General features: G+C 44.3%; 1 non-coding gene across 1 annotated transcript; it reads left to right on the plus strand.

The window, feature by feature from the left end:
* Positions 1 to 2,582: 2,582 nt before the first annotated feature.
* Positions 2,583 to 2,655, plus strand: TRNAT-CGU (transfer RNA threonine (anticodon CGU)). The gene has a single exon. It is a non-coding gene; the product is annotated as a tRNA-Thr (tRNA).
* Positions 2,656 to 9,287: the final 6,632 nt, after the last annotated feature.

Here is a 9,287-nt window from a genome sequence, read left to right on the forward strand (position 1 = left end):
TTTGAGTCAAAGCCACTCATGCAAACCAGATGTTCTTATAAAGCACACAAGTGTCTTCACTACCTTCTGAACCGATGATGGGGGGGACGGTGCTCTAGTACTGTCTGTTCACTCAGAGGACGATCATCTAGTTCCCTTAATGTGTTGGACAAAGATCTTTGTGCTTGAAATTGAGGACATTGGCACAATAAGTGGTGAATGTTCTTCTCTCATCCGCAAAGATCACATGCAGGACTATCAGCCATTCCAATTAGTGCTGAATAAGCTTTCGTGAAGGCAATTGTGAAGGCAACTATGAACAATGTTGTGCGCGTGATAATATGCAGGAAGACATGTTTTTTGCCGCAATTGAACACTCACAAAAGGAAGACACATAAAGACAACACGGGCGGCACTTCCAACTGATAAGGAATCACTGCAGGTCTTACGGTTCTGGCTCTATCTTCCTCCCTTTTGGCGCTGGTACATTTAACATTCCGTAAAAGGCTTTCGGGGACTGAGGTCAGATTCAGATTAGCGAATTCAGATTAAACGACTGAAAGAAGCACGGTTTCCTGACTCGTTGCTGACCTCAGTCACCGAAAGCCTTTTACGGAAGGTTAAAGGTACCAGCGCCAAAAGGGAGGAAGATAGAGCCAGAACCGTAAGACCTGCAGTGATTCCTTATGTTCATAAGGTTTTCCATACCCTCAGGAAGGTGGCAGGCCGGTATGGTGTACTCATTGCCTTTTCTGCCCCCGTCAAACTGGGTCGACTCTGTTCGAAAACCACACGCGAGGAGACCGGTTTGCAAGGCTGTGGCAAGAAGCATAGCACGTCCTACGGGAGATGCGCTACAGGCATGGTGTATGAAATTCCCCTTGAGTGCGGCAAGTCCTATATAGGACATACTGGACGCTGCATAAATGAACGAGCTAGGGAACACGAACTAAATCTAATGAAAGATGGTGTGGCACATTTGCCTGCGCACTGCAAGGCCTGCATGTGCAAACGACGGTTTTCTGAGATTAGGATTCTTGGCAGAAGTAGATTTCAAACAGCACGTGAGCTGATGGAAGCCTACTATATAAAAAAGAAAGGTACGAATTGCATTAGTGATACATCTATCGTGCTCTTATAAATCAGAAACTAGATTGTTTGACCGCTGGGTCACGTAGATCTGTGAACAGCCAGCGCATGCGTGTATGTATATATATATTCTTGGGTCACAGCCCAAAATAAATCAGTTGGAAGTGCCGCCCGTGTTGTCTTTATGTGTCTTCCTTTTGTGAGTGTTCAATAGCGGCAAAAAACATGTCTTTTAGCAAGCACCAACTAGGCTAACAAGCACTTCTGTTGCATAATATGCAGGACCTTCTACTTCAGACTAGGTGTTTCAATGTACATGAACAGAGTCGAAAAATAAACAAATGCAAAAAAATAAGAAGCTCTGTATAAGTAAACAAATCCCCAAGCCCAGATAAGTTACAAAACTTCAAAGAATGTATATAAGTCATGACTGGCGTAAATATAACCACAGGGCCCTCGTTGCTCGGACTGTGTCCCCACTTCTGTCCCAGCACCGTAGCTCATCGCATTGTGTATTTCTCCTGGTATATCATGTCAAGTTCGCTGCTAACAGCGCACTGGTATAGCGGCTGCAGTGACACAGCACGTGCTCAATGTCACAAGGTAGCTTGTGCTGGGGGAACAGCGGCGAAATGAGCTACCGAATATTAGATAAAAAAGCTACATGTGCAGGCTACATGAAGCCTCAAACGAAGAACGACGCCCTCAGGGTGGTCGCGCTGTCCCAGGTGAAGCCAGTAGGTGCACTACGAGTCAGTGCCGAGAAGAGGGCTGCACTGACGATCAGGTTGGATTCAAAAATCAGCTTTTTTTTCAAATTTATTTGCAGGACATTCAAATAGTTCAATTTTCTTATTCTTGGATGTAGCGCGAAGTGACACACGCACAGACTAGAATGAGCGACAAGACAGGGCCGAGGCGCAGGTAAGTACTAGTAATTTCCCCTATGTTTTCCTTGGTGTCATGGTTTGTTGGCTTCTTATGATATGATTAATAAAAATCGGGCAAGTAAGTACTAGTAATTTCCCCTATGTTTTCCTTGGTGTCATGGTTTGTTGGCTTCTTATGATATGATTAATAAAAATCGGGCAAGTAAGTACAAGTAATTTGCCCTATGTTTTCCTTGGTGTCATGGTTCGTTGGCTTCTTATGATATGATTAATAAAAATCGGGCAAGTAAGTACAAGTAATTTGCCCTATGTTTTCCTTGGTGTCATTGTTTGTTGGCTTCTTATGAAATGATTAATCAAAATCAGGCCCGTCGGTTAACTCCCTTCCTTCTCGTTTATTACATAGCCAGGGTTTCAAATCCGGCAACACTGATGCCTTCAGGTAGCATATGTGGGTTTATTGACCAGTTGCTTTCACTCAAAAAGATCGCGTACTCGCGACGCCTGCGGCATGAAGGATGTTCTACATGCGCCGCCAAGGTTTGTGAGTGGTGGCGTTGGCTAACGCTCTCAGGGTTCTAGTAGTAAAACATAAATACCTAAGAAAGTGGATGTGAAGGCGGCGCCGCGGTAGCTCAATTGGTTAGAGCATCGCACGCGTAATGCGAAGACGTAGGATCGTTCCCCACCTGCGGCAAGTTTTTTCATCCACTTATAATTTCCATTAATTTATCATTTCTTTAATTGAATTAGTAAGTACAAGTAATTTCCCCCATGCTTTCCTTCGTGTCGTTGCTTGTTGGCTTCTCATGATATGAGTAATAAAAATCGGGCCCCTGGGTTACCCCCTTTCTTCTCGTTTGTAGCAAATAGTAAGAAAGATCAATCTCATAAAAAGTGCCGTCATGAACCGGCTTCTAATTCCTTTCATCGCTTTTCTTTTTGTGTTAATATTATGCGACTCGCTTCCAAGTTTATTTTAAAATTTCAGGGATGTAATATTTTCGTGGTTTCCAATCATAATTGGTGTATATGTGGGATTTAAGGTACCTTTCTGTTTTTCTAAGGCTAACTGATGTAGTAACTGACATCTTAAATAAATTCGTAAAATAGCCTACTGTCAAACAGTGCTATATAGAAGCTGGTATACCTCTAGTATTCCCAGCTATGCTATGAGTTTCCATCATGTTTGCTTGCTGTAAGTCGCTTCCGTAAGCTAGTGTTCTGGCAGTTTTATTGATTACTTTATAAGTTTTTTTGCGCTCATAACAAGACCCATATAATGTGACGAAGTAAGTCAACACAGACTCAACCAATGCTCTACAAATTGATAGCATTAATGAATCGGGGTCTTCCCTCAGCTGAAACATAGGGGAGGCGATCGTTCTCAGTCTATTACACTCGAACACTACATGGTGGTTTCAGGTGACGGGCTGATCAACTAACATGCCTAAATCTTTTACTACTGGTTCCAAACGCAACTCTTGACAAGAACAAGAAGTACAACTGAAAGAGTGTAGAAATAAATATTTGCTGGACAAGATGCGCTTGTGCGGATTCCGAAAATATGCAAGTTTCTTCTTGGTATAGTTGACGAAAATTGAATTTTCATCAAATCAATGTACAAGTCTACTTATGTCCTTTCGGAAATGGTCGCATTCTTTTTCGTCGCCTCATAACTCTAGTACAGGTGTAGTGTCATCTGCCTACTGAAATAATGTAGAACCGATTTTTAGAAGACAGATCTGAAATGCACATGTTTATTAATCGAGGGCCTAGTGAGCTTACTTGAAGAATCCCAGATTCTATGTTCGAGCATGCTGTATGTATTGGCAAACTTCACGCACTGGAATTTCTCGGTGAACTAGTTGACAAAAAATTTTTGGAAATGACTGCAAAATCCCAGCGTACTTGATTTGTCTATAATAACTTCATTACTAATTCTCTCTAAAGCCCTGGACAATTCCAAAAATAGCACTAAAATCATCTTATTGTGTTCAATTGCGGTTTTCACAAGATCAGAGCACTCTTCCAAAAGTGAAATTGTGTTTTTCCTTCAGTGAATCCATGCTGTGCAGGGGTGGTATTCTGTAAGAGTCCACGTAGTAGTCATGTCCCTTTCGCCTGCTACTGAACTTCTGATTGGCTGGGCTGCGGTACGCGTCAGAAGGAGGCAGGTACTTCAGCCAATCAGCACTTCAGCAGTAGACGAAATGTACATGTCCACTAGGTGGACTGTTACGGATTACTCTCCCCTGCCCCCCCCCCCCGCCAGGTTTGAATAAAGAATGCCTCTGAAAAAAAAAATTCATAACAGATGTCACGCGTTTTTTGCATCACATGCCATAAACTTGATATTATCGAAATACGTCTATAATAAGTACAATCATTTTCTTGAGTTCGCCGACCGATGTCAACCGTTCGCCAGCCGATGAGCGAGACAGTAACTCTGACGTCCTCACACAAAAATCGGATCTGTGCAGCGTTTTGCACAGTCGGCCCTTTTGGCAACGGCCGCTTATTGGAAGCTTCCTTTATGTGAAGGAATTGTTACTAACACAGTATTTGAGAGAGTGATTATTGCAACATAAATATATTATAATCCGCTTTTTCTTCCTTTTTGACAATTTGTCAATTTCTGTTGTTCTCAGTTTCTGTGTAAACTCGTGTACAATGTGTCAAAATATGTAAAATTACGTGTGTTCGCTCACTGCCCATGAACTACCACTGAATAATGTATAATACACTCGTATTTTGCGGGTACAGGGGCCCCTGTCAGGCGCTGTGCGCCTTTTGCCCATGCACCTTTCTTGAAATGGTACTCAATACGAAATAAACATTCATTCATAGCGCCACAATACCCAGGTAACCGCGAGCGATCTTGCACACGCCCTGTGCTCACCGCCGCTCACGTCTCAGCCGTTAAATTAAATTATGGGGTTTAACGTGCCAAAACCACTTTCTGATTATGAGGCACGCCGTAGTGGAGGACTCCAGAAATTCGACCACCTGGGGTTCTTTAACGTGCACCGAAATCTAAGTACACAGGTGTTTTCGCATTTCGCCGCCATCGAAATGCGGCGGCCGCGGCCGGGATTCGATCCCGCGACCTCGTTCTCGTGCTCAGCAGCCCAACGCCATAGCCACTGAGCAACCACGGCGGGTGCGTCTCAGCCGTGAGCATTAGACAGTTACAACGAGGTTAGCCGTAAACTTGCGCTCCTTCACTTGCTTTGTATTGAATTATTTAGTATTTATGTCCTAGTTAAAGATAAACAACCAATCACTACTACTACCTTTGCACGTCACGCGCAAGTTACAGCGTTTATTCATAGTATAGTTGACTTCATCATTTTGAGCGCTTGTTTATTATGTAAAAAAGATAGGCATTTGTGGAGGAGGAGGAGGAGGACAAAAATTTATTCTGGTCCTGTACAAGGTGTTGCCACTTGCCTGGCTAGTCCCATGTCGGGACCGGGAGGTCAAGCCTCCTAGCCCTATCATGGGCGCACTGGACAGCCAGGACTTGAGGGATATGATCTGAAGATCTGATCATTCCTAAAAACCGATTCCGGGGAATGCCAGGGCCGAGCGACCCACACTCCCAGAGCAGATGTTCAAGCGTGCATATCTCCTTTTCGCATGCTTTGCATATTATATTCATGTCTGTAATGTCATACCATTCCTTTATTTGTGCAGGTGAATAATAAGACTGTGTTTGTAATTCCCTAAGTGTAACTGCTTGTGCTCTGTTTAGCCTGTAGTGAGGGGTGGAAGCTCCCTCCTTTCCATGTAGTAATGTTTTGTAATTTCATTGCATGTAATGAGCGTATCTCTCTGTAGGTTCTCCAATCCAGCAGAATCAAAACCGTATGTAAAAGCGGCCCGGTCTGTAAGGTCGCGGGCGACGCTGTTGGCCGATTCATTTGGATTCACAGGAATGTCCTCAAGTGAACCAAGGTGTGTCGGGAACCAATAAATGTAACGTGTAACATTTGTTTGCATTTGGTTAATTATTCTAGCAGCCTGTGGGGCAATCTTTCCCCTATTGAAAGCTCTAATAGGTGTTTTCGAGTCACTGTATATTTCTGTGAATCTATCGTCTGTTAGTGCCAATGCAATGGCAACTTGTTCAGCGACTTCAGGTTTGCTAGTGTAGACCGTGGCGCAGTTGGTGCATTTGCTCTGATGATCCACTACCACCGCCGCGAACCTAGTTCGATCCTTGTAGGCAGCCGAATCCACAAAGCAGGCTCCTCTGCCCCGTTTATCCATTTTCTTGATTAACGCCCTGGCTCGTGCAGCTCTCCTGTTGATGTTATGTTTTGGGTGCATATTCCTGGGTAGCGGTGCGACAATTATGTTGTCTGCGAAATCTTGATGAACTTTACTGTAACTTGCTGGATCCGTAATGGGGTTGATCATGATCTTGTCCAGGATTGATCTTCCCGTGCTGGTTGTAGATAGTCTCGCTATTTGTGATGTTTCTTGAGCCTCCGCGATCTCCATGGTCGTGTTGTGTATTCATAACTTGAGCAATTTCTCAGTGCTGGTTCGAATTGGAAGCCCCAATGCGCTTTTAACAACCTTCTTGATCGCTGCGTCAAGCTTCTCGAGTTGAACCTGCGTCCAGTTGTACAAGGCAGCGGCGTATGAGATATGACAGAGTACGAAAGAGTTGATTAACCTGATGAGGTTATCTTCTTTCATGCCCTTGTCTCTTCCTGCTAGGTGTCTGATCATCCTGCACGTGTTATCCGTTTTAAGGGTGATTTTCTTGACTTCCGTATGGTTTCCACCGTTGGCATCAATGAAAAAGCCTAGTACCCTGATCATGTTGACTGTGGGTGTAGTGACACCATTTTCTGTATGTAGGTGTATATTGCTTTCCGATAGAGGTTTCCAGCCCTTAGGCCTGCCCACTTTTTCACGTCTATAATGTAGCAACTCCGGTTTATGTGGGGAGCACCTGAGTCCAGTAGGTCTCAGGTATTCCTCCACCGTCTTGATCGCTTCAGTCAGTGCGTCCTGTATCTGCCCTTCACTGCCACCAGCACACAATACAGTGAGATCATCAGCATATATGGTATGGTCAATGCCCTTAATGTTGCGCAGCTTTCTGGACAGACCAATCATGCACAGGTTGAAAAGGACGGGAGAGATCACCGATCTTTGGGGGGTTCCTCGATCTCCGAGCTGAACCACTTCCGAGTTTGTGTCGCCGACCTTTATCTTCGCTGTGCGTGCTTCGAGAAAGGATTTGATGTATTTAAACATCCTCAGTCCCAGTCCAATGTCTTCTATCGTTTTGAGGATGTACTCATGCTTAATGCTGTCGAACGCTTTTTCCAAGTCTAATCCGAGTATGGCCTTAGTATTTCTAGAATATCCGTCGAGTATGTGGTGTACAATTTGCTTCATGGCATCCTGCGTGAAAAGTGCGGACCTAAAACCCAGCATGTTGTGAGTGTATATATTATTGTCGTCTAAGTGGTCTTTTAGCCTATTAAGTATTGCGTGTTCAGCGACCTTTCCCACGCATGATGTAAGTGATATTGGCCTTAAGTTGTCCAAGCTTGGAGGTTTACCCGGTTTCGGTATTAGTATAACTTGGGAAGTTTTCCATTCGTCTGGGACCTCGCATGAAATCCATGCTTCATTGATGAAGTCTGTCAGCGATTCAATTGACGGCTCATCGAGATTGCTAAGTGATCTGTTTGTTACTGACTTTCGATTTAGTTCACTTAACGCCCTCCGGATTTCGGAAGGGGTGAAGGGTTGGTCGAGTTCAGGTTGAGCGGCTCCCCTGTATTCTGATGGAAGTGGTTGGTCCTGCTCATTTCTAACTGGTAGGTATTTGTCAACTAGTTGTTTGGTAACTGTTTTGATGGGCTGATCCTTAAGGGCTACGTGTAAAGCTCGGGCAAGGCTGTGTCTCTGGTTGGATTAAGTGCCTTTTTCATCCAGCAGATGCTTGATCAATTTCCAGGCCTTGCCTTTCCTCATTTGCCCATCGATTGACTCACAAAACGCGTCCCACTGTTGCTGGCAGAGGGTGTTACAGTGTTGTTCGATTTGTTTGTTAAGTTCTGCGATTCTTTTTCTCAGCCTACGATTTAGCCTTTGGGCCCGCCACCTTCGGGTTATGGCTTCCTTGGCTTCTATTAAGTGGGCAAGTTTCGAGTCCATTATCTCTACATTAGTGTCTGTAACAAACCTTTTGGACGCTGTTTTGATGTCCCTTCTGATGCCCTCGCACCAGTCTCTGAGATTGAGTTTGGTGGTTTCTTTTCCGCTTTGGGCTCTTAGCTTACGAAAAAGGTCCCAATCTACTACCTCGAATTCTCGAGGTCGGCCTTTCTCAACTTCCAGTTTGACTTCTATCATGTAATGATCGCTGCCAAAATTCATGTTTGTGTTAGTCCATGACACATGCTCTGCGTTCTTAATGAACGTAAGGTCAGGTGTGGTGTCTCTGCAGACAGAATTGCCGATCCTTGTGGGATGTGTTTTATCCGTGATTAAGACCAGGTATAGCTCATCCGCGTGGTTCCACAGATTCTTGCCCTTGACATTCGTCGTAACGTAGCCCCATAGCTCGTGCGCTGCATTGAAGTCTCCTAATATAATCAGAGGTCTACTTCCAGCTACATTAGTAGCCTTTTCGAACAATCTCTTGAAGTGTTGTTTCTGGTGTTTCGGATTGCTGTAGACGTTGAGCACGAATAAGCTATTGTTCCTTTGATTTTTGTGTGAAGTTGGAACTACAACCTCAACCATGAGGTACTCTAGGTTTTTGTCTATGATGCCTAAGTCATGTGAAATGTGTGTAAGGTGCTTATTTACAAGCATGTACAGGCCCTTACCACACGTTTGACACTCTATGGCTCTGTATCCAGTGAGTGTGACATATCCATATCCTGTCTCTTGAAGTGCGATAATTTCCGGTTTAGACTGAAGTGACCTAAGGTATTGCTGGATGATGGTACGTTTGTTATTGTACCCCCCGCAATTCCACTGCCATATTCGAAATTCCCTCTTAGTGTGAGCCATATTGCATATTCACCTCCCCCGCCTGAGGAGTAAGTGTAGCTCTGAGGAATGACGACCCGCATTGTTCCCTTACGTCCATTGACATAGTCATCATTTCCAGGGTTTTGATTCTTTCGCCAAAAGCCTTCAGTCCCTCCTTAGGGTCATTCAGTACCGTCTGTATTTGGCCTACATTCATTGTCAACTGTCAGACACTGTCCATAAGCAGCTGCATGTTGTCTTTGAAAGGCGCCAGCGCGTGTTTGACTTCCTCCATCTGTGTTTCAGTGTTCTTGA

This window comes from Dermacentor andersoni, chromosome 1 (genome assembly GCF_023375885.2).
Source record: "Dermacentor andersoni chromosome 1, qqDerAnde1_hic_scaffold, whole genome shotgun sequence".
Classification (NCBI taxonomy): Eukaryota; Metazoa; Arthropoda; class Arachnida; order Ixodida; family Ixodidae; genus Dermacentor; species Dermacentor andersoni.